Source organism: Dermacentor andersoni, chromosome 11 (assembly GCF_023375885.2).
Source record: "Dermacentor andersoni chromosome 11, qqDerAnde1_hic_scaffold, whole genome shotgun sequence".
NCBI classification, from domain to species: Eukaryota; Metazoa; Arthropoda; class Arachnida; order Ixodida; family Ixodidae; genus Dermacentor; species Dermacentor andersoni.
In genome coordinates, this window is record NC_092824.1 from 42,629,833 (window position 1) to 42,656,258 (window position 26,426).

A 26,426-nucleotide genomic window follows, 5' to 3' on the forward strand; every position below is an offset into this window, starting at 1 on the left:
CTAATTTGAGTTGTCTACTATAGATGGTGCCCTGAAATGGAAACAAATGAGCGTAATGCGACAACAAAAAAAAATTAAATTTACATAAGTGCCTAATGCTGAGAAATATTCTGCATATACTAAAACCAATATGCATTATGTCAACATGCATTATATGAAAATTATGTCACATTTGCATATAATTCCTCGCGCCATGGCACTGCGGGTTACTCTCCGCTCTTCTATTGTTCGGCCGAGAACCAGCGTTGCCCATGAACACATCCGTTGCATGCGTTGAAGCAGACGCCAGCGCATACACACTTGCCGCCATCACAAGCGCAGCCCAAGCACGCGAAATTGCCCAGGCTCGTCTCCTGTCTTCCCAACAGAACTAAACGCATTTCTACGATCGCCAACCCAGAGAGGTGCACTTTCCCCATGGATCTCTGTTACTTCGGTGGTCCCCGACCCCTCACGTTGGGCTGTCAGGAAAATTGCTGTGTCGTTATCCAGTGCCGCGGGCCGTGACTCCAGTGTCATATAAAATTGCCCCAGCCAATGCCAGCGCCTCATCTCTCCACGTTCCACTGACGTTGTGCATGTCGCACGTCGAAAACCTTATTTCATTCCTGTTAACGCCGATATTTAGACTCACTGGGGCGGTTCTTCTGCCGCCGGGGATAATGCTACAAGCACGTTGCTTGTTTCCTTCGGACAATGCACGCGGCCGCCTCGACGAAGTGGGCGAACTGCTCCTGGGTCTCGAGAGGTCGGCTGAACAGGCCAGCGCTGCAGTTGTTTTGTAAGTATACATTCTAAATGGCCTTCAGTATTTATTTCTTCACTGTTGAAAACAACATTTTTACGTCTAGCACATTAGTCTAAAACAACTTGTAGAAAATTAATTTCCAATACGTCAGTTCACACGAGTTACCATTGATATATCGTGTGCTTCTGAAACGACATTCGTTCAGTAGGGAAGTACGCCACACATAAGGCCGAATTAGTTTGTGCAAAGATGGAAGAGCCACGGCAACTTTATTTGCTCACCCTTGTGCGTCACTTTGTAGTTGGACCCCGCATTGCGCTTCGCAGTCACGCGGCTCTTTATAAGGTAAATTGAATGAATAATTTGCCAGCACTTCTTCCAATTCACATGGTAATGTTGAAGTGTCGAAACACCAAACCAGCCTTATATTGCCATTCTCTTCCTCGTTTCTATGCAAAACTTCACTGCAGCGTTTGCTAATAAACAGTGAACAAAATGAGTAGTTCGATTAGCTAAGAAATTCACATGGTGATCTTTAAGGTGATGTCCGCTCATTCAGGTAATTCGCCTCTAGTGACATCATTCGAAATGAAATCTTGCGGGATTTTTTTATTAAAGTCTTCGAAGTAAACAATAAAACAAACAAAAACGTGCCATGCAGATTTGTACAGGTACCACTATAAACTTGTAACTGCATGCAATACCATCGCTCGTACTGCGGTGCTCCACATTCGCGAATTCGTACAAATCACTGTGACAGATTTCGAGAAAAAATGGTGGTCTAAAGTGGTTGTTGCGCCTCTTTTTATTGTGCATTGTCAAAATTTTTTGTCGATTCATTTTGGTGAATATATGCTCCGTCACATGAATGTAAGTGCACAATGCGGCATTACAATGTGAGCTGAAACGAGCACTTACCACATTTGGTCTTGAACCCATTTATTTCGTCACCGTAAAAGAAACATAACCTTTTTTCATCGTTATCAACGCATTTTGGCTGGCTATTACACAGCCTCAGCCGTTCTTTTGACGCTGCAAGAAAACATAGTATCGCACTTAAAAATGTGGTTTCACTACCATAAGTGTTTATGTACAAAAATGCAATTATTCGAGCAAGCGCTTCGCGATCTGTAAAGTAGACAGTCTCACATGAGAAAAAAGCGTTTTTCACTTTGCTGTATCCTAATTTACGAAGTGGGCTTATTGCAGTGACTTCAAAAAGTCAAAAGCAGATCTGTTCAAACTTGGAGAATGTTTGTAAACTGGTGCGATCTAGGACTACCACACGCGGTTACCTAGTGACTAGAGTTGCGCTGCTCACCTTAGCATCAAAGGTTCGATTCCGGCTGCGGCGACCGCATTTCGATGGGGGCGTAATGTAAAATGTTCGTCTATATATATTTAGATGCACAATGAAAAGCCTAGGTGGCAATACGTAATCCGTATTCCACTGTCATACACTGTAAACGAAAATAAACACATTCGGGAGTTTTTAAGAAGTAATGTGCCCTGAAACTTCCCCATCCTTGAATATTTAATTCTGTGTATGGGAGCAATACAGCGGCATCCTCTCGTTTTCCTCCGTTGGCTAGCTGCGGGAGGATTAGGGCAACATGACACTGTTTTGCTCAGCTTCAAAGTCTTGTTCTCTTGTAAAAACTCCGCACAGGCAGTTTTAAATAACTCTCCCCGCCGAAACAGGTTGGTCACGTGGCTGTGTGACGTGGCGCGGCACACAGGCATGAGGCTGTGTGCCGCGCCAGTGACCGGCCGCGTTCGGCGGAGTCGGCAGCTCTCATGGGTGATGGGTTGATTACATCTGCTAAGTGGCATTCCGTGTCAGCTCTTCGTCAATTTATTTCCTGATTTCCTTCCAGAAAATGTTATAGGTGTGTCTGAAGCTCACTGTATCTCAGTTTCAAGTACATTAGGTCTGATTGCTTTGCTGACAACGATAATTGCAAGGGCAACGTTTTCAAGTGCGCAAAGGGGCTTAGGATTACATCGGAGCTGCTCATTGACTCGTGATGTCGGCTGAGGTTTCTGATTTGTGTTTTTGTGCTACGTGATCATCGCTTTTGTTCTTCAGTACGTGAAGAAATGCGACTTTTATGACATTGTGAGTACATGCTGACAATTTCCCGTGTAATGTTTGAAAGGACCGCGTAAGAATGACAACAGCAGCCACTGTTCGAGCGACGACGTGCGTGCTTGTTGCACATCAATGGCACATTCCAAGTTCGTTGCGGTGCTGTGTCGCCAGCGACAAAGACCACAGTGCAAGATACTGTGTTCGTGTATCTGTGTACGGATATAGTCGCTCCAGAAAAACGGTAGGACATAAGTATGCGTATTGGAAATAATGCTTCTTACTGAGCCATGTGAACCGAATTGTTATCGCGCACATCTTTTTTGACCACGTCGTCGCTTCCGATATTGCATTATATTATGCTCTATCCTAGACACTGATTTACAAGCACACCTGCTGGCTTCTAGTATAAGGGCTTGTTCAAAATATCAGCCATGTAGCTCCTTTTCACAACCAAGAGACATCGATAGAACGCCGAGCACGTAGTGCGGTCAAAAACATGTATGACTACGCACTTTTCGGTGTTACGTCGGCTTCTGCGGATCACACTCAGACGTAATAAATTCTTGCTACGCTACCGTTATTTCGCCAAAACTTAATTTTGCCATTTATCACACGCACTTACTTTTTTCTTGCTTACTTTAACTAACCCTCTCATTTCCGGCTGCGAACGCCGGCAGTTTGCGAAGTCGCTCCAGTGCTCACAAAATAGCATGCTAATTTTGAAAAATTATAATAGTAACTTTTTTCTCACTATTCTGTATTAACAGTTCTGTGTTGATTAAGGAAGTAGTAGTAGTAGTAAAAGACTTTATTGGGGTCCTGAGGAGCTAAGCGGGGGCCTGCAGGTCCCTACCCAGCCGTTGGCTAGTCCCATGTCGGAACACAGAGGCCATGCCTCTCCGCTCGTTCACGGGCCCTCTGGACAGCCACGAGCTGGACGTCCCGTCTCGGGTCTGTGATGGCCTTCGTCGAGTCTTCTTCTTTGGTAAAATCCTGTAACACAGGGCACTGCCAGAGCATGTGATTTAATGAGCTAAATTCAGTGCCACAATCTGGGCAGAGTGGGTCACTCTCCGGGTGGAACATGTTCAGAAAGCCGCTGGAGAGGTAGGACCCCGTCTGGAGCATGCGGAGCGTGCTAGCTTGTGGCCTGTTGAGCTTATGATGGGGGAAGGAAAACTCTGCCTATACCCTCTGTAATGAGAGGTGATTTCATGAAAAGTAACTAGCGGATCACTGTCGACGAGAACTCAGCCGAGACACCATCCCGTCGCGGCATACGAAACCTCGCGCACGGTCGTGGGCTATCTCATTGGGGTTCAGGTGACCCGGTAATATGTCTGCTCCCATGTGAGCTGGGAACCAGACTATGTGGTGAACAGTGTCAGAGGGGTGTTTGCCATTAGAATCCTGGCTGCTTCTTTGGCTATCAATCTCGATGCGAACGCTCTAACGGCTGCTCGGGAGTCCGTGTACACCGTAGTGCGTTGGAGTCCAGTAATGTGAGAGCTATAGCAGCCTGTTCCGCCGCATCGACCGAGGAGGTCTTCAGCGAGGCTGCCGAGAGGAGTTCTCCCCTGTCATTGACTATGGCTACGGAGAACTTGTTGGCACTGGCGTGTCGTGCCGCGTCAACAAAGGTCTCTGTCCCGGATATGTTCTTTAAGAAAGTTATAGCCCTCGCCAACCTTCGACCTTTATTGTGTTGGGGGTGGATATTCCTTGGAAAAGGGTCTACAATAAAGGAGTTCCTTATTTGAATATCGACTTGCGTGGTGTTTCCCTGATTGAAGCTAGGACGGAGGCCTGCCGCATCCAGAAGTCTTCTGCCTGCTTTGGAGTTTGATAATCTAATAACTTGTGCTGATCTTTGTGCTTCTATTAATTCCGAAGTTGTGTTGTGTACTCCCAATGTCATGAGTTTCTCTGTGCCAGCCGTGATTGGCACGCCGATCACCCTTTTGATACTTTTGCGCATAAACGTGTCTAATTTATCCATTTCCGTTTTCGTCCAATTGAGGGCCGCGACTATGTAAATGACATGGCTGATGAGGAAAGCATGGTGAGCCCTAAGGAGTATATCCTCGCCTATGCCGCCTTTCTCGTTGGACACTCTCATAATTAATCTAATAATGTTCTCAGTTTTCGTGGTGACTTGAGCTATAGTCTTAGCGTTGCATCCCTTTGAGTTTATTGAAAGCCCTAGCATTTTGATAGAGTATACTCTCGGGATGGTGTGCCTATCTCTGGTACGAACGCTAATGGGCACCTGATCGAGTGGGGTGAGTCCCCTAGCACCTCGTCTAGCCTGTCTGTAAAGCAGAAGTTCCGACTTTCCAGGCGAGAGTGCCAGTCCCGTACCTTGCAAGAAAGACTCTGCAACATCCAGAGCCTCCTGTAGAGCTTGTTCGACCGTAGCCTCCGATCCTCCAGGACACCAGATTGTAATATCGTCAGCATATAATGCATGACCTACGCAAGGAATTGCTGCAAGCCTTTCCGACAACTTGCGCATTGCTATATTAAACAGAAGGGGTGAGATAACTGCCCCTTGGGGAGTATCCCTGTTTCCGAGTGTGAAATATTCCGAGACTGATTGCCTGAACTTTATGGCCGCCGTCCTGCTCTCGAGGAAGGATGCAACGAAGGAAAAGAATTTAACTCCTAAGTTCAAGGCCGATATCTCCTGAAGAATATAGTCATGTGCAATTGTATCGAATGCCTTGGATAGATCCAGTGCGAGAACCCCTTTTACATCTTTGCTTTGAGAGTCGATTATTTGTGTTTTGAGCAGGAGCATGACATCCTGCGTTGAAAGCAAGGGCCTGAAACCAACCATATTATAGGGGAATAGTTCGTAGCGCTCAATATGTCTCGATATACTGTTATGCACTGCATGTTCCGCTACTTTGCTAATGCAAGAAGTAAGGGAGATAGGACGGAGGTTCTCCAAGCTGGGTGATTTACCTGGCTTGTGGATTAAGACCACTGTGGCCTTCTTCCAACTCTCCGGTACAACACCCTCCTCCCATACCTCATTTATCTCCTTCACTAAAACTTGAATTGCTTTGTCGTCCAAATTTCTTAAGAGCCGGTTTGCAACTTCGTCTGGGCCTGGGGCAGACCTTCCGTTTAAATTGTGCAGCACTTCCCTGATCTCAGCTTCCGAGAAGGGGGTGTCCAGCTCTGCGGCAGGCGCGCCCTTTTACTGAGGGAGGGGAGAACCTGGGCTTTGGCCAATTGGAAGGTATTTGTTCGCTACTTTCCGAAATATGGAGGCCTCTGAGATGCCTTCCATTTTTTCCTTATTAATTAATCGGTCTATGACTAGTCTCTGATTACATTTGGATTGTCCATCGTCTAAGAGATGTTTGAAGAGGGTCCATTTGCCTCCTTTGCGCATTTTCCGATCCGCTGCCGAGCAGGCGTCTCTCCATTGCTATTTATTAAGTTCGGAGCAATGCTCCTCAATGAGTTTATTAAGCTCCGCGATCTTTTTCCGTAGCCTCCGATTGAGTCTTTGTGTCTTCCATCTATCGGGGAGAGAGCGCTTGGCTTCCAGGAGATGCGCTAACCTTGCGTCTATCCCTGGGGCATCAAAATCCGTAACTATTTCCTCGGTGGCCTTCTCGACATCCATCTGTATCTGTACAAGCAGATCACTGAACGTGTCGTATACTGCCTCATCTTCACTTCTTATTTTCCTAAAGAGGTCCCAGTCTGTGTATTTATAGGTTTTGGGAGGAGCTGCTATTATTTCCATCCTGAGTTCTATTATGTAGTGGTCGCTCCCCAAGTTCTCCTGCAAGTTGGACCACGTGGCCACAGAATTTCTAGTGAAGCTGAGATCAGGGGTCGTGTCTCTGGCGACCGAGTTTCCCAGCCTCGTGGGGAAACGTGGGTCCGAGACAAGCGTCAGGTTTAGGTCTGTACTCGCTGCAACTAGGTTAGCCCCTTTCTTTGTTCATGTTACATACCCCCAAGCCGGGTGAGGAGCATTGAAATCTCCTGCGACGATTAAGGGCTGCGATTGTGCAGCGGTTGCGACCCTATTTAGTAGTGAGCGGAGATTATGCTTATGAGCGGAAGGAGAGCTGTACAAGTGGAGAATGAAAATGTTACGTCGGATTTTTCCGTGAGGGATGATTTCGATTAACTTTGCCTCGAGACCGGATTTCTTATCCGAGTTACAAATTTTGACTTCGTGCTCCTGAAAAGAGGTGTCTTTCCTGACGAATGTGGCGATACCTCTGCCATTTTCTCCTTTTTGGCTAACCGAACGGTAGCCTGTTAAATTTACCTTCTCACTAAGTGTTTCTTGCAGGAGCAGGACGTGCCGCATTACCGCTTGTGCTTTGATGAGCTGTAATAGAGCAGCCTTGCGTCTTAAGAAGCTGGCGCAATTCCACTGCCAGATAATTAGGTTCCCGGTTTGTCCCGCCATTTTCATATTTATTGAACTAGCAGAGCCTGCAGGGGACTCGTGTTATCGGGATCCTGCTGTACTTTCTTAGCTTTTGCAATGGTGCCAGGCGTGATGCTTTTGATTTTGCTAGAGTCTATCATTTTCATTTTAGACTCGAGGATGCCAACTCTACGTGGTAGGTGGGAGATGTTACTGTCCATATGCTCGACAGTGCAAGATTGAATAGCTAAGGCCTCTTTCATCTGCGTGAGCGATTCCTCAATTACCTTCAAAGACGCGAGTATGTTTGGCTCTGGCTTAGGGTCCTGAGCGGGGGACTCTTCAGTTTGCATTGGCTCTCTTTCCGTGGTCGCGGGGGGGGGGGGGGGGGGGGGGGAATAGCTTTGCGCTTATTCGACCCTTCTGCTTGAACTGGGATGGGTAAGGCTACTTCGCGGGGTTCACGCGAGTTACGGAAGAGCTCGAACTCAGCCCTCAGCGTTCGTAGTGCCTCTTTTAGCTCTGCATTTTCTTTCTTAAGCAACTAAATCTCAGATTGCTCTCTTTTATGCTCCGGCGAGATGCCCTGCGCTACCTTTTTGCCGCTTGGGATGTTCATCCTGGCCTTGTCCGCCCAGGACATCGGTTCCTGGATTCGGACCCTGGAACCCGATCGCCCTCTCGAACGGGAGCGTCTGCTGCTATTCTCGCGCCCTCTGGAGCGAGAGCGCGATCTGCTGGATCGCCCTCTGGATCGGGAGCGGGAGCGTCCTCTCGATGGCGATATGTTGCGGTGGGGGGAGTAGAAGGGTTTCTCTCCCGCCATTGCTTCTCCGCCGCTAGCTGTGTCGCAGCCACATGGTCCTGCCGCCCGCTGCGCGTGGTGTGCGCGCCTGCGGCGCCGCCGTCTTCGGCGCACAATGTATGGCACCTGTAAGCGCTGTTTGCACTTGCGGTCTGCCGTTTGGTGTATCCCACCACAGATGGCGCACTTGGGATCACATTGATGATCCTCTGATGGTGTGAGCACGCCACATCCGCGGCATTTCTCCTGGTCTTCGCCCTTCGGGCAAACGTCGGACCTGTGACCCAATTCTCCACACGCATAACAAGCGTCTACTTGCCTGCGATACAAGGAACATGGGTAGCGAACACCATCACATACGACGTTTAGGGGGACCTTGTGTCCGTCGAACAACACGATCACTGTTGTTGTCTTCTTGATTCTTCGAACCCCCAGAGCGCAGGGGTTTCTCCGGTTGACGATCATCTCCGTCAGTTCTGCGTCACTGATTTTCACGTTGATTCCGCGGATCACTCCTTTACATGTGTCGTCCGACGCAGCCACGTAGGCCGCCGCTTCTATGATGACACTTGCCATACAAATCTGCTGAACCTTGGCGTAGGCGCACGCGTTCGCCTCGAACGGCATGGCAGCCACGAGAATGTTCTGGAAGGGGTTCGTGCACAACGTGTCGTCGAACACCTGCTCCGCTGTTAGGGAAGCTGCCTTGGCGAGCGCACGCTTGAAAATAATAAGGTCCGTCTTCTTAACATCCAACCCTCCACGAGGCCATATAATGGTTTTAAAGTGGTCCCTAGTAAGCTTCGCGCTTCTGGAAACTTCCATGGCGCGCCATTCTGTGGTGCGGCAGTGCGGGCACCGCCATTACCGCTTCCTTTTGCTGACGGGGGCGCGTTAGGATCACACCGCTCGGCAAGTTTCTTCGTCTTGCTCACGACTTCGATCCAGCCTGAGCACTCCGCTTCCTCCGGATTGATTTCCATGCCTTCTACAACCGAGGTATTGGGATTGGAGGCCATTTTCTAGCTCGACGACGCGTTGGGCCTAGGCTCGACGCCTGCCCGACCGCCCCGTATGGTTTGGTTTGTTAGGCGTAGCTGCGCGCCAACGTGGCGTGTGGTGGAAAAGTCTCGGAAAAGTCCGAAAAATCCACCCACCGGTAAGATTTTGGTAGCCGTCTGTTCCTTGGAGTAAATTGCGTCTATTGATGCACAGTTCCTGTGGGTTGAGGCAAGAAATCTGGTCCAAAAGGCTTGTAGAAACGGGAGCCGACGCGCTCACACATGTGCGTTCGAAAACGTCCTTGATTAAGGTCTTCTGTTAATTTCAGAGAGGCAGGTCTACTATGAGTCGGCATGTGAGTCGTAATTTTGAAGAAAGCACAGTTGCTCGCTTGGCGGTTTTGAGGCACACAGTATCGTGGCTATACATACTGGCAGCGTTGCTTCTTGTATGTCGACTATGTGTTGGATATCTTTCAAAGTTCTGCAGTGGGAGTTTCTCAAATGTCTGTGTATGTCATGGTTTATGGGCTCTGATAGACAGGTTTCGTTGAATTTGACGCAGTGTTGTGTGTATATTTCCAAATTTGTCCAGTAGCCTTTGCATATAAAAATCTTCAAGCAAACTAACGCGCAGAGGTTGAAGGTGCAGAGCTTCCAACTGCAGCCTTATTTCTTTTTGTTTACCTTTTTCCTGTTTTGCGGAACTGCCTACTTCTTTTTCCCACCCTGCGAGAATACCGTTATAGGGATGGCAGTATCAATAAATAATAAAAATAAATATATACTTATTTGTATTCTCTTGTCACACACCGAAAAAAGTTCGTTTAGTGTAAAATAAAAAAATAAAAGATACAGAAAAAAAGCTCCCGTGATACCGCGTGAAATCCCGCTCGCGCAGAGTAAAAATTTTACTTTAATAATAGGGAGTATAATAAACTTCCTACGGGGGATCGCTAGAGGACAAGCATTATACTCCCACCTGGGTGCTATCACTGTTAACAGGATAGCATGCCTCATTATCTGATTGCGCTTTTTTCACGTAGAACTCAAGAGCATACTTATTTATGTCGCTTTTTATGATTGTTTGTGAATTGTGTTAAAGTTGTAGTAGTGAATCTTGGCTGGCCCTCTTCCGTCTTTTATCATACACTACAGCTTCGCTATTAAGTGTAGGCTTACATAAAAAATTGTACCAGCTCAAACGAAATGCATTCTTAAAAATTGTACACAATAAGATGAGGCACAGATCTCCGCATCCATCATCATTGCTCAGTGTTCGGATGAAAAAGGCATCGATTACCCGGAATCTTGCCTTGTACAGGGATGATTGGTATAGGCTAATTCCCCCAATGGTATTGATGTCCGCCTTTTGCGCCGCTAACCGCCGAAGAAATACGTAATTGCTTCGCAAAAATATCCCTGCATCCCGCGCCCAATCGGACACGGGTCTCGCAAAGGTTTCACCTCTCGGCCAGTGTAGCGTCGTGTCAGCAGAGAGCACCTGGAAAATGCAGTGGTGCTGCTATTTGCTATGATTTGCTGACGCCCCACCCAGCGGCTATTCCCTAGACCGGTGCTCAGGTGAAAGAGTCTAAACAAAATCAGCGTTAAAATATGAAGAGTAACATAAAATTTACAATGCATGCAGTTTTCTTTTTTTTTTCTTGCTGTTCAGCAGAGCATCGCTTCACGTGCAGCCGTGACTCTCTGTTCATTCACGCACTGCACTAATCAGTGTAAGATTTACTAATAATAGTGCGCCTCAGCTGATGCTATAGCAGAAAAAATATGATCCACCTGGAAAACTAACACGCTGATACCTTGTGATTGGCTGTCAACAAGCTCTGCACCTTCTGTTGAAAGTAATGTTGCTGTTTTTTTTCGCAAGTTGGCAAGCCGGCATCGCTAAGGGTACATCCAGCATCAAAACTCAGCGAAATTTTCTCTTCCTAGCAATTCTGCAGCGATGATTTATTGCGAATATGGGACTTCACCTATCAAAGCATATGAAACGAAGCTACAGGGGTGGCAGTTCAGTCGAGTTCACATTAAGATAGAATCGTTTTCGTTTCTCTCTTAATTAGAGAGAAACGTTAGCGAAACTCAGCATGAGTCAAGGAAACAGGACACACGGGGCGATAAACTCCCCATAGTTTACTTCGTGGAACCTGTGCAAGCCTACTTGCTCAGTAAAAGAAAACAACAAACAGATCATTTTATTCCATGTCTACAGACCATGAAATGCCAATTCTTCATATGATTAAGCTATTGACAGCGATATTGTACACATCTCTGCAAATCTTGCTACGGAAGTACAAACAAAGAAGAAAGAAGAAGACATGTCTATCCGCTTATACGGTTAATTATCATCACGCCACAGAAGACGGCGGGCAGTTCCTGAAAGGAAGATCTGCGAGCGTTTATTCGAACCGTTACAGGAAAACACGGAGGAAGGCTTACAGTGTATGATAATATGCAAGCTATCACATCACGTTGAATAATGTGGGCGAAACTGCAACTTTTTCACTATATGAACAGGAAACTGTCGAATGTTAGGTGGGCTGGCACACAAGTGTCGGCACTAAAGAATACATAGTTATGGTGCTTGATTGTTCAAATGGTTCGCTAAGTAAATGTTGATTAGCTCTTGCTATTCTGTCTCTTTCGGTTTCCTTATGTTCACTATTCACTTATTTTGTATCTTGTTTATACTGTGTTTGACGACCAATTACAGCGACTTTGTATTCTTGAGCGTGGGCGCTTGGTTTATGACCTCTCTTTTCAGCATTGGACACAATGAAACGGGTCCCTCACCTCGATTGTGTTGTTCCTCTTTCAAGCTACTATGAGGCATACGTTTATGAGCCCCGAATGTTTATGGCTTCTTCAAAACACAAGCCATTGCAATGCATACGCGGCTACGGTATGGTTTGTTGTTATTACCGAGATGCTCCCTTAGCGACGTTCGCTAGCCGATGTTGGGGCAGGCGCAGAAAGATACGGGACCAACGAACATGCGGCGCAAAGTGGGATTGCAGTGTTGAGCCATTAATAACAATCGCGAAGAGTGATTCGGATCTCGTGCTCTGCTGCGGTCAGCAAAAGCCGCGGCAGTCCGAGAGCTGCTTCCTCTCGGCGCTGCTACTCCGAACTCACCTCAAAAAAGTGCGCACGAAGTGCGCAACACTGTAGCACCCTATCAGGTGGCACACACCTCACTCTTTAGTCAGGAGGTCTTTGTGGGGGGCCACGTGAACTTGCAACAGGCAATTGAGGGAGACGAATTCATCCCAGCCGTCGCTAGCTCCAAAAGGATCAGTTGGCGAAATAAAAGTAGAGGCTACAGCGCCTTACAACTTCCTACCGAGGCGTCCTTATATTTGATAAACCGGACACCGAAGGATTTTTTTGAGCCAGGAATAACCCCTGAGGTGGACCTCGTCATGGTTGTCTGGAGGCCTTTGGCAGAGAGCGAACTTGAGAAATGTATGAGGTGCACTGTGGCACGCACCGATGTCCTTGCAGCCGCACGACACGATCCTTCCAAAGATTGCCGCCAGGGTCGCGTTTTATAGACGGAGGTAAACGAATTGAGCTATCTGTCAATAATTTCTCTAACGAGCAGCGATTTTGTGACATTAGCCGCAGTCGATAAGACTACTCTAATAGTAGAAAAATACACTCCTTACTGACGAAATATTGGGCAACTGTTTCTAGCAGGAAACACACAATGCAATATCTTCGTAGAGAAACGGTATTCTGTGTTGCCAATATTGAGGTAAGAAGTGAGTGAATTTCAAAAAAGGTGTCCCTCAATACTAGCCAGAGTCTCCTTGACTTAGCCCACCGGGTGTGTGTGGGTCGCTGTATTAAGGGATCAACAATATCATAGGCATCGTTTCTAACCGAATGCTGATTGCCTGGCAGTTTTAAAGAGGTTGAGGAATTCATTCGAAGCTATAAATTTGTCTGTGCACTGGTCAACAAAACGAGAAAATGAAGGCACCTGCGAAAATAGTTAAATATATTATTGAGCCCTTTAGAAGGGTTGTGATATACATTGTCGCACCTTTACCAGCCATGATATCTGGATAGAAGTTCTTGTTGACTTTGACATACTCAGCCACTAAATTTCTCGAATCGGCGCCCCTACAAAAATAGACGCCCTCAAATGTTGTCTACGCTCTTTTCTCCTATTTTCTCGACTAGGATTACTAAGTGAAATGCAATCAGATTTAGGCATTGTCACCAGCCAATTGTCGACTACCTTTCAGCCTAAATGTGGCACCAAGAACTACCATGCCTTGTCCTACACCTGGGAATGAACCAAGCGAAATAACATTCCGCTGCGCAATTAAACGCGTAATGCGGATTTGAGCCACGAGAGAGCAGGTTACTGGGGCGCTTCTCTGCCACCTATATCGTCCATTTTAGTTACTGCGGCAAACGAGTTAACATGCTTCAGCTCAGCTTAGTTGATTTGTGCAAGAACGTCACGTTCTCCGCCAGTAATCTTCGCAAGAACTGCGTGGATGAAGGCAACTGTGTGAACGCCCTAGATGGCGTATTTGAATTGTTAGAGACCATGTATGACACTCAACGTCTTGAGGCCGGCGCAGCTTTCGCGCAGGCCTGAAAGTGCTAATTTTGCGAACCTCGAGGGAAATATGCTTGAATTATAATGATGGCGACCTATTGTGCTGCACCAAAAGCTGCATTAACAAACTAAGTCGTCTTTCTGACCGGTAGGAAGAAGGAAGTGCCGATTTATCAAAGGAGACTAATGAAACAATATATGAAGCGATTTCACGCTGTTGGCTAGCTGGTCAAAAAACAAGGAGAAATTGCTACCAAACCTTTCTCGAATTCTTGAATATCTGAGTCCGCCTTCTGGATAACCGATTCTTGCAACCTGAGCGTGAACTCGCACTGTCAGACAACTGATCTGTGCTACTTATTAACGGTGTTTTCGAATTTTTTCCTCTAGGGCGCCTGGCCATGAGCATTTAGACTCATTTTATTCGGCTACTATACCACAACGCGTATCCCAGGACACCCCTACGCGTCGAGCTCACCGCTGAACCTGACGGCAGTAATAAATTCTGTGGGAGGCTGTCAAACAAATGCTCACCCTCAATTCGGTTGAACCAGGCGAAAGTGATTATCCCTGTGATTATCGTTGACCTTAGAGGCCAGGAACCGCGCCCTTGCATCGGTTAGCAAAAGCTCAACGTCGCTAACAGCTACAAAAGCTAATTCAATTCCTGATGTGGAAGTCTGCCTTCAGAGAGTGACCCGAGCAAGGCACATTATCACTTTGCATCTATTCGGGGATACGAGTAGTTGCCGCTCACAGCTCGTGCTAGTAATCAAGCCACCTGTGTTAATCCCTTTAAAATATTTCGACAATTGGTTCTGACATTTCGCCGGGTGAACAAGAAAATCGTGTTTATTCTGATCATGTATAGTGCCCCGAGGGACAGGGTGCAGAGATTCAAGCTGCTTCTGCAGAAGGCTTCTAAGCTTGCCGGGGACCATCCGCTGATCGTGGCTGGGGATTTTAATGCTCCGTATCACGCGTGGGGTTACAAGCATGCCACAGTTAAAGGGAGAGACCTTTGGCAGAACGCTGCGCAGTTTGACCTTACACTGGGCACTGACCCTGCCTTTCCGACACTTATAGGGACGTCGACGTGTAGGGATACTACCCCTGACCTCTGTTTTGTAAAGAACGCGGCCAAGCCTAGTTGGTGCAATCTTGCCGAAGACCTAGGTAGTGATCATTATATTAACCAAGTCGTTTTTTGAGGTTGAGGGTAGGCACCCTAGGGCGTTAACGTTTCTAGACGGGGATAAGTTTCGGATGATCCTGGAGGAGAGAGGAGAAAGGGGGAAGGAATTCGAAGGCCTGTACTGGCCGTCCCTGGAGGATTGGGCCACCCAGGTGAGGGAGGATGTAAATGAGGCTACGAAGGAGACCACTACAGATTTGGAGGTGGATAGTGTTCATAGCAGGCTGGCCCATCTGATTGAAGCCAAGCGGTCTAAGCTGGCTAGGTGGAAGGGGCAGCGGCTTAATCGCAGGCTGCGTAAAAAGATTTCCGAGCTCAATAAGCTGATTGAGGAGCACTGTACCCTTTTGTCTAGGCAACAGTGGGATGAGGTATGCAACTCCGTGGACGAGCAGGTGCGCAACGGGAGGTCGTGGGGCTTGCTTAAGCATATGCTGAACGACTCCAATACGAGGGTTAGTCAGGGGCACGTCCCTGCTAGAGCTGTACACGAAGCCGTGGGGTCTGCCTCGGAGGAAGAGCTGGTTGAAAAGCTGGCCAACAAATACCTTCCTGTTACGGACTCGGATGCTTTTCTGACAGAGCAGGCCTACACGGTAGAGGACAACTTTTTCCTAGATGAGGACTTTTCTGTAAAAGAGGTACGCACGGTTTTGCATAGCCTTAAAAGCAAGTCGGCTCCCGAACCGGACGGGATTTCGAGCAAGCTTTTCAAGAATCTGGACGATAGGTCAATCAAGTACCTTACCGGGGAGGTTTAAGCTATGTGGAGAGACGGGGCGGTTCCGGAGCAGTGGAAGACAGCTCTCACAGTGCTGATTCTCAAGGCTGGCAAAGTCCCGAGCATCGATAACTTAAGGCCTATTTCGCTCACTTCGCGTGTGGGGAAGGCAGCCGAGCATGCGGTGCTTAATCGGCTTACAAGGTACCTTGAGGAGAACCAGGTCTACCCCCGCACTAGGATTGGTTTTCGGGCCAGACTGTCGACTCAAAACACAATGAAGCTCATCAAGCATCAGGTCATTGATGGAGATGGAAGGGGCGTTAAGGCCATCCTAGGCCTTGACCTGGAGAAGACTTTTGACAACGTTGGGCACTCTTATATTCTTAAGTCCATTTCGGATCTTGGCTTCAGCGCGCGCTTTCATGACTATGTCAGGTCCTTCCTGTCAGGCAGGAAGGCTACCTTGAAGGTTGCGGAGCTGGAGTCAAAGACGTTAAATCTTGGAGACAAGGGCCCTCCTCAAGGGGCCGTCATGTCGCCCACATTGTTCAATCTGGCCATGGTCGGATTGACCAAGAAGCTCTTGGAAGAAGAAGAACAAAACTTTATTAGTAGAAAGAACTTCGTTGCCCCTAAAACGGGGTAACGCCGTGTGGTTGGGCCCCTATTCCAAGGCACCGCTGGCCCTCGCCATCCTTTCTGCCCTCCGGACGAGCCTGAGCTGATCGCCGAGGGCGGAGCTGGATAGCAATGCCTCCCACCTCGCTCTCGTGTTATTATCTTCTTGTTCTGTGTGAGCTGTGCACTCCCATGTGATGTGGTAGAGCGTTGGTGTGCTCCCACACCACGGGCATATGTCCTTGTATGCTGTTGGGTAGTATATGTGCAATTTATGTAGGTTTATGTATGTGTCCGTTTGGAGCCTGCGTAACGTCGCTCAGTCCACGGCTGACAGGTTCATATGCGGGGCTGGGTAGAGCCTTCTGAATTCCCTGTAGTGTTGCAAGATCGCTTTATAATTTGGATCGATGGGTGTCGGGTCCTCCACGATGTTGCCATGGACCGCTCGGCAATTAGTGAAACCTCGAGCCGCCTCATCTGCATGGAGGTTCCCAGTAACACCCTCGTGTCCCGGGGCCCATGTTATCGTTTGGGTATGCCTGATGTCAAGGTCTCTGTTGATTTCGGTAAGTATCCGGCGTGCCTTCGCGCCGATTTGTCCCTTCTGATAGTTCCTACATACGGCCTGAGAATCTGTGACTATTGTTAGTGGAGCATTGCGCTCTATGCCTTCTCTTATAGCTAAGGCGATGGCTATCTCTTCGGCTTCTAAAATGGTTGCTCGGGAAACCGAAGCACAGGCCGTGATTTTCCCTTTACGGTTTACGACAACTGCCACCATGCTCTTTGCGTTGGCCTGATATGGTGAAGCATCCGTGAATCGTGCAGTGTCCAAGTATATTGTAGTTTTGTCTATGTATTCTGCTCTAGCTTTTCTCCTTCCTGCGTGTAATGTAGGATTCATGTTTTGTGGTATTGGTGATACCCCATATAAAGCTCTAATCTGGCAGGGTAGACCTTTGGCGTTTTGATATATTTGTATGCATTCTCCAAGGCCAATTCTTTGAAGAAGAGCTCTGCCGACTGTCGTTTGCGCCAATCGACTCCTCTGCGCTATGAGTTGGGCTTCAGCCAGCTCATCAAATGTATTGTGGAGGCCGAGGGCTAGAAGTTTCTCATTTGAAGTATTGCGTGGTAACCTCAGGGCTGTCTTATATGCCATCCTTATTATTTTATCAGCCTTTTCTTCCTCCTCCCTGTTCATGGTATGGTAAGGTAGGGAGTACATTAGTCTGCTAATGACCAGGCTTTTCACAAGTCTGAGGGTGTCTTGTTCCCCCATTCCTGTCCGATTATGAGCCACATGGGCTATCATCCGGTTAATTTGTTGCGTTGTTTTTCTGATCGTGTTTAAAGTGTGTAAACATCTGATATTAGACTGCAGCCACATCCCCAACACTCTCACTATTGACCTCTCAGGAATAATTTTCCCTTCCAGCCTGATCTCGAGTTTGAGTCTCGAGTCAGTTCTTTGTTTTTTGGTTTTTGTGAGGCGAATGAGTTCTGACTTCTCTGCAGAGCACTGCAGTCCTCTTTGTTGCGTATAGTTTTCTATTATACTGGCTGCCCGATGGAGCTTTTCCTCCTTCTCTCCCAAGTTGCCCTTGGTTATCCATATCGTTATATCATCTGCGTACAGGGAATGACGGACGTCGGGGATTTCTTGGAGTTTTTTAGCTAGTCCAATCATGGCTATGTTGAAGAGTGTAGGCGAAATCACCGCACCCTGTGGCGTTCCTTTGTTAGGAGGATGGATGACTTCAGATTCATCGTTTCCTACTTTGATAACTGCTGTTCTCTGGTTGAGGAAGCTTTGGATGTACTGGTACGTCCTTTGACCGCAGCTGGTCTCTGCAAGTCCATCCAGTATCCCTTTGTGACTTACGTTGTCGAAGGCCCCTTTTATGTCGACAGCCATGACGATGTGTTCTCCTGCCTTGGGGACGTTCCTCAATACTTCCTCTTTTAAAAGCAGGAGTATGTCCTGTGTTGACAGATGTGGTCTGAAGCCAAACATGGTGTCAGGCATTAAGTTGTTTTCTTCAAGATGACGTTGGAGTCTAGTGTTTACTAATCTTTCGAACACCTTTCCTAGACATGATGTAACAGAGATGGGCCTAAGGTTGTCTAAAGTAAATTTCTTCCCTGGTTTCGGAATCATGATTATCACAGCGTGTTTCCATTGCTGTGGTATCGTTCCTTTGACCCAATGGTCATTTATAAAGTTCGTGAGGGCTGTTATGGCTTCATCATTCATGTTTCTAATCAGGGTAATTGATATTTGGTCCGCCCCTGCCGCTGTGTTCCATATTGTACTGGCGATCGCTGCTCTAACTTCTGCCACCGTGAAGAGTTCATCCATTTCTGGGTTTGGGTGTCCGGTGTAATCAGCTTGGTATGGGGGTATCGGGGCTTTGTTACCGAAGCATTTTCTACGGACTGCCTGAAGGAGTTCTTCTGTTGTGCCTGGGTACGAGTGTAGCAATCTCTCCAAGTTCTTTTGTCCTTCGCGCCTGGTTTTGAGCGGGTCAATCATTCCTCTGAGGATGTTCCACGTTTTTGCTGTCCCTAGGGTTCCATTAAGTGATCCGCAGAAGCGTTCCCAGTTGGCCGTTGTAAGTCGATTAGCGTATTCCTCGGCCTTCTGGGTTATTTCTTTGATTTTCATTTTGAGTTTGCGGTTGCATTTCTGTCGCTTCCATCTTTTGGTCAGGCTTCGTCTTGCATCCCACAGATGCAATAGGTGAGGGTCCACTTCAGGTGTTTTGTCCGTCCTGGTGATCGTTTTGGTATGTTTCTGCTTTATATTTCGTATGCGTTCGCACCAATTATCTAAATCATTTATGTCCCTGGTTTGTTCTTTAAGCGATTCTCAGAACGCCCGCCAGTCTGTTATTTTAGCTGTACCTATTTGTTTGCGGATTTGAGCTGTGCGGATTGTGGTGCTTATAATGCAGTGGTCACTTCCTAGATTTTCGAGGGGGTTGCACCACTCCGCGTTTGGACAATTTTTGGTTATTGTTAGGTCCGGACTTGTGTCTGCGGAGATACTATTCCCTGTTCTTGTTGGCATTGCAGGGTCTGTTAGAAGTGTCACTCCGAGTGCTTCTATTTGTCCCATAATATTTTTGCCTTTATTGTTCTGGGTTGGATACCCCCAGCTTGAGTGCCTGGCATTGAAATCCCCAACTATCACTAGAGGTTTCCCCTTCGCCATTTTTGCTGTCTCTTGAAATAGTTTGTCGAACGTTGCTCTTTTCTGACTCGGCGGGCTGTAGACATTAATTATGAAGGCACTCTTTCCTCTGGTGCCTTTATATGTGATTTCTGTTATTATATGCGGAATGTCCGTTCCTTCTATGGATTTGTGACATATTGCTGTGATTTTCTTGTCCACCAATGTTGCGACTTTCCAGTTTTCACCTTCGGTATGGAAGGTTTCGTATCCCTGTAATTTTGGGTTTGTTCCGGCTTCTTGCAATGCAATAATAGCTGGTGACCTTTTTTGTGTCATCACCAGCTGCGGCAGTTGTCCCATTTTACGCCGGAACCCGCGGCAGTTCCACTGCCATATTTCGCACTCTTCGGAAGCGTGCTTTTGATGTTTAGGCATTGTGGGTCACCTGGGTCATGGCCGACAGGCCTGGCCTGTTGTATACTTTCTCTGCTTTTTCTCTTATGCTGCTGCTTGTAGAATGTTTTCTCAATACTTTCGTAAATTCTATTTGTTGTGCCTGGATTTTCTTGTCCAGAGCTTCTAGTTTTCGATCTACCTGAATCATCACCTGCTCTATGATTGTGGGTATAACTTCTTTTATGGTTTCTTTCAATATCGACAAGGTAATTACGGTGTCGCCTTCTAAATTCGGTAGTTTTTGTTCTTTCTGTCCTGTCTGGACTGGTTTAGGTTCTTGTTGTTGTTGCTGCATTTGTTGCTTTTTTAATTGCCTATTTTCTCTTTCTAGGTCTCCTATTCGCACTCGCATTAGCTCTAGTTTGTGTTCTAGGCGTGTGAGTTGTGTTGTTTGGTGTGGGGGTTGGGAGGCGATTGCTGCCCAGCTCACCTTGGTTTTGCTTTCCTTGTTCAGCGTCTTCTTGCTCTTCTGCTGTTGTTTTGTTGTTTGGCCCCTCTCTTGGCCACTGTCCCTGGAGTTGGAGTGGTCTCGGGAGCTGGACCTGGATCGGGAACTGGATCGGGACCTAGAACGGGCCCCGTCTGGTGATGCAGAGCCCTCACGGTCCGTGCTGAACCAGCGTTTCTTGAGGATTCCGTTGGCTTGTGGTCGGCGTAGACGTTGCGACAGTGGTGGCCTGCCTCTTTGGGGGACCCGTTTGAGTTTCTTGGTGCACTCCGATGCCGCCGTGGGATGAGCCCCCCGCACAGGGCACACTCTGGCTCATAGGTGTGGTCCTCAGGAGGGTCCCTTAGCCAACAATTGCTGCACGCCTTTGCCGTGGGCGTTGGACAAACGTCCGTTCTATGTCCCTTGCTTTTGCACAGTTTGCAGTATTGTCTCGTGAGCTGATAAGGCACACATGGCATTTCGCCACCGTAATAGTAGATGAAGCGTGGCACTATCGGTCCATCTAACGTTATCATTGCGGTTTCAGACTTGCCGAGCATCCGGGCTTGGACGATTGTCACTCCTTGAGTGCGCACTCGGAGATGACTTAAAAGTTCATCTTCTGGGGTTTCGAGTTCCAGTCCATGTACCACTCCTTTAAGGTACCCTTCAGGGGTGGTTATGTAGGTGTTCATAGGATGTTTAGTGCCATTGAGCTCCAGCGTTTTGATCTTCACGATCTTCTCCGCTACTTGTTCCTATGGGGTACTTACAATGATTATGTTTGACCCGTTGCGGAGGCGAAGCAGAAATTTATTGCTCCTGCAGGTCTCCGGGTCGCCGCTTGCACGTTCTATCGCTCGCGCAACATCGTAGATTTTAAATTCTTTGACAACTGAGTACAGTACAGTACTGAGTACAGACGTGTTCGCATCGGCTCTGTCAATAATCTTGCCTAGTAGCTGTCAAAATAATGTGACCACCACGGAATTCGCAGGATTTGTGTAGGAAGACACCAGGAACACGCTGATACCCCCTTTTTTGACAAGTGGATCCGGCTTCTTCCAAAAAGATAACACCATCGCCCGAGCATGCCGGCCCGCCACGCTAAGCCTAACGGCGTAGCGGAGCGCGGACCCCCGGCAGTCAGCTCCCGGCCCAAGCGTAGCGCCGCCACGGCCCAACTTCCAACGGACAACGACCCGGAACTAGCCCAGGACACCATGGACACGGATTACCAAGCCATCGAACACCAAGCGGGATCTGCGGCCGACGCTGAAGAGGACTTCCTCTCACCTGACGAGGTGATACAGGGGGAATCAACCAGCGACGCCGACGAGAACGAGGAGAAAGACTCAGCAGGGGAAGACGACGAAGCCAAGAACGGTCAGTGGCGACTTGCACTATCTTTGCGAGCACGAAAAGGTTTAAGAAAACAAGTGCGAGCAGCCTCTATGACAGCGGAGCTCGAGGCGGCGGTGAGGGCAACAGCAGCTGCAACGCCAAGGCGCCTGCGGGAGAGCGAGCTAAACGCGGCGTAGCGTCTATAAGAGCCCGACGTCGAACGCGCGCGGCGCCGCTGCCCAGAAATGACATGAAAATTATCATGCGTCCCAAGCCAGGGCTAGTTGTCAAATATCTTGGAGATTGATGGGATTAGGCACACCATGTATGCAGATGACGTGACCATATGGTGTCCTGGTGGTAGTGAGGGCTATATCGAAAGTGTTCTGCAGGAGGCAGTAGATGTAATTGAGAATTATTTGGACCCGACGGGGTTAAGGTGCTCCCCCTCCAAGTCGGAGCTGTTGCTGTACAGTCCCACTAGAAGGGGACCCAAGCCAAGGGGATGGATCCCCGTGGACCAGCTCAGCACTCAGCTTCGTACAAGAAATGGCGATCTCATACCTAGGGTTGATAAGATCAGGGTTCTGGGGATGATTATTGAATCGAACGGCGCCAACACGCGGACGATCCAGAAGATCATTGCCAACACAGAAAATGCGGTACGCCTAGTGAAGAGGGTGGCCAACAGGCAGACGGGGTTCAAGGAGGATAGTCTGATTAGACTTATGCACGCAATTGTACTGTGTCGCTTTACTTATGTGGCGGCCATGCACAAGTGGAAACCACCGGAGGAGAAGAAGCTTGAAACACGGATTAGGAAGATCACGAAGAAAGTGTTGGGAGTGCCAATGTGCACCAGCACCGACCGACTTCTCCAGCTGGGAATTCATAATACCTTGGATGAGATAGCTGAGGCTCAGGAGAGGACGCAGATGGTGCGTCTCTCTACGACTAGCATCGGTCGGTAGACTCTGAGAGAGTTAGGTGTTCCTCAGGAGAAGATTTCGCAGCTTCATGTCGGTATTCCCTTGAAGGTCCGTAATTGGTATCGCGTCAAGCCATTTCCCAGGAACATGCATCCGGAGCGAAATGTTGGTAGAAGAAAGGCCAGGGGAGCTTGCCTGCTGAGACTCATTCGTGATGAGAATCAGAAGGTAGGCTCCATCGATGCTTCTTTTAATGAGGAGAGAAAGGTGTTTACCATAGTTGTCGTGGACAATGAGGGCAGTGTCGTTAACGCTGCTACCGTTCGGACTGATAGGCCAGAGGTCTCGGAGCAAGCGGCTATTGCGCTCGCCCTGGTTGACAGGCGCAGGCCTTTTGTATACAGCGGTTCAAAGTCGGCTGTTAGGGCCTTTGAGAAGGGCTCGGTGGCTAAGGTTGCTTGTAAAATTATGCAGAAATGTGAGATCTCTCAACTCTACTTATGTTGGTTCCCTGCTCACCTTGGTGTGATCGAGGGAGCCCCTCGGAATCTCAATGAGTGCGCTTTTGAGGCAGCGCGAGATATTACCGTCCGCTCTGCCCCGCGCAACGGCGTGGCGGTACTCCCCAAGAACAGAGACTCCCCTTCCACATACAATTAAATCACGAAGTATTACCTTCTTAATCGCAGGGTTTACAGTTTGCCGCATCCTAAACTAAACAGGGCTCAGGCACTTACATTACACTTACTACACACTGGTACTTATCCTTGCTCACGGAGACTGAACATATTTTATCCGGAGACGCATACAGAGCCTTATTGCCAAGATTGTGGTGCTTTAGCCACGCTCGAACAAATGCTCTGATCTTGCGAAAGAATTGAAGACTCGGCGATCAAGGATGCGTCCAGGTGGGAGGCTGCACTTCGCAGGCCGGACCTGGATGAACAATTCTAGGCTGTCGAGCAGGCTCACGGCGTGGCCGTGAGGCTTGGCCTTCCGGTCCCGACGTGGGAGCTGCCCGCTTAGTGGTTAATTATCAATACTTGTCAGGACCCAATAAAGTTTTCCTTCCTTCCTTCCTTCCTTCCTTCCTCGGATAATTAAATAATGTGTCGTGGGCACCCAGGCTTTCGCCTTCATCTACTTTAGCGTAAGCTTAAGTGACTGTCACCTTTCTTTAAATGAAGTTGCCTTGCAGTCGACAGGCTAAAATGTGTAAATTGCAATGTGTGCTTGGAGGTAATTATTTAAAAACCCAATCAGCGACTTTCCCGTATTTAGTCAATTACGAATTTCAATTTATTGTGCAAGTATTTTCCGCGAGTAGAAAAGCGCAGTGCCGCGCGAAACGGACTCCATGACTGAAGGATAAAACAAGAGAGCGACCGAAAATTGCAGCGGAGAATGAAAAAACGTGATAGCGAAGAGTGTGAGAGGAGAAATGCAGAGGAGTGGGTACAGTGGAAGCTGGAGGAGAGCGCAGGAGCACAGTATAGCGAAAGGGCGGGGAGGAAAGCGGAGTGCCACACGAGATGAGCTACACAGGGGCTACATCCGCTACGTATTGGCGCCATAGCAGGGTGTGCAGTCATCCGGACGCCAATGACGCCAGTACTAAAGCAAAAGGAAAGCGCGTCCACCGATACCATACATGATTACAAAGTGCTGGCATGGGCTTCCGACCGACTACGCATACATTACTTCGCCTGTGGCACCACCGTTAGAATATGCGCTCAGCGCCAAACACGCGTTCCTGTGTTCACGGTTTCTTTCTAAGCAATGAATGACAGAACTGGTGGATGTGCTTCGTCTGCCGCTGCTGCTAAACAATCTGCCCGAGCAGAAACTTAGCCCCATTGCCGAGAAGACACTGCCATTGAGATACAAATTATTTGCCTCAATATATCGCAAATTCAAGCCACCTAAGCAGCTGCGCTCAAATTTCGTATTAGGTATTATCGTAATCGTCGCTGAATTTTTCGTAATTGTACAGTTATGCCTTTTGATTTAATGTACGTGTGATGTCCACCACTTCGAGTGGACCTTTTCAAGAACCATTATTGTGATATCTGCCAGAAGTCAAGTTTTATGAATTAATTTCATCACAGAATCTCCTGGTATATGTTTATATAGTCTAGTAAGAGAGTTTCCATCCGTGCGATCTAGAAAGTATTTTAATAAATATTGTTATTTTTTTTGTCTGTATCATTCACTTTCGTGGTCTTTATATATGCGTGTGTTAGCTACTATTTCGGCATAGCGGGCTCATCATTAGGCAACCTTCCCACATAATCACAGCTGATAAACAAGTACGGACCTCTCAGGCATAAGAGGTTAATTATACAGCGCCCGCGAGCTCTAGCCATCTCAAACGACCACTACCCTTGGACGGAAGATCAAAACCAAAACTCAAAATTCTGAAAGAACACAAACAAGAATATATGGGATGAAATATTTTACATGCGTACTTACGCTGATTGGCTGCGCGAACAGCAGCCGCAGAATCAACATCAGCGCCCCCGTAAACAACAGGAACCAGGGCCAAGAGAACTAATTTCAACGCCACGTCTGTAAAAAGCATCGGAGTTTAAATCAGAGGGAGGCTGAATTCATCACATAACATCCAATTCCTGCTAATTCGAGCATTGCTTGCCTAGTATTTTCAATACCAATGACAAATATGATGCCAAGTGTCAAAAACATGCATTCCCATTGAATATAAATGTCACTATTCAACGCTGTCTGTTTCAGGTCTTTTATTTAGGCCTTTGTAGGTTCACCTATATTTTTTATGTGTTAATATCAAAACCTGTGGCGGTATATACGTATCAACCACTCAGAAACAACATAAGACTAGTTTCATCAAAATGAAGCCAATACGTTATTTACAATAAAGCGGAACGCACGTGTCCCCTTGACCCATGAGGGAGTTTTGAAAAATGGGAAAACATTGCCCCACTGACTCATGGAGGCACCATCTTGCAATCACTTTGCCGGGATTTCGGCATGTAAAGGCCCGAAACAAATAGCGTGGAGTGGCTCTTGGGAACCTGCATAAGGTAGTTGTCAGTTCCTGCGAATCTTATCTTATCGCATAGACCAACAATCTGTTGGTTACTTTTTTTGTCCTGTCTTTGCTGTCGATAGGATCGGGGTACTGCTGCTGTTCCTGAATGCCTGCCGATTTCCGTGCAATATTTCCATGCACTCTTCACGCCAAGTAAACTTAGCGAGAGACGTCGCAATTTTGTGGATGACTGTGCTTTGATGCGTTTATCACTCAAGTTATTGCACAAAATTTTAAAAACACACGATGGTTGGGAGCTAAAATCGCCTGTCTAAAAAACCGCAAAATGAATAATTTCTAACGGCAGGTTCTTTTTTTTATTTTGAAGACGAGAAAAATAGAGAAGCTTTCCTAAAGAATAGAACGAATTTCAACTGAATTGTGGCACGGCCACCATCTTTCGAAAGCGCGTTCAAACGTTCGTAGTTTTTTTTAGCTTGGAATCATCATCATCATCAGCCTGGTCACGCCCACTGCAGGGCAAAGGCCTCTCCCATACTTCTCCAACTACCCTGGTCATGTACTAATTGTGGCCATGTTGTCCCTGCAAACGTCTTAATGTCATCCGCCCACCTAACTTTCTGCCGCCCTCTGTTACGTTTCCTTTCCCTTGGAATCCATTCCGTAACTCTTAATGACCATTGGTTATCTTCCCTCCTCATTACGTGTCCTGCCCATGCCCATTTCTTTTTCTTAATTTCAACTAAGATATAATTAACTCGCGTTTTTTCCCTCGCCCAATCTGCTCTTTCCTTATCCCTTAACGTTACACCCATCATTCTTCTTTCCTTGCTCGTTGCCTCGTCCTCAATTTAAGTAGAACCCTTTTCG

At 47.6% G+C, this 26,426-nt stretch overlaps 1 long non-coding RNA gene across 1 annotated transcript in view; it reads right to left on the minus strand.

Moving 5' to 3' along the window:
* LOC140214037 (uncharacterized) overlaps window positions 1-26,426 on the minus strand; it is a 219,858-nt gene that overhangs the window by 43,736 nt on the left and 149,696 nt on the right. Inside the window, exon 2 of the long non-coding RNA XR_011890950.1 lies at window positions 25,001-25,096. This is a non-coding gene — a long non-coding RNA (uncharacterized lncRNA). The remainder of the gene's footprint in view (window positions 1-25,000; window positions 25,097-26,426) is intronic.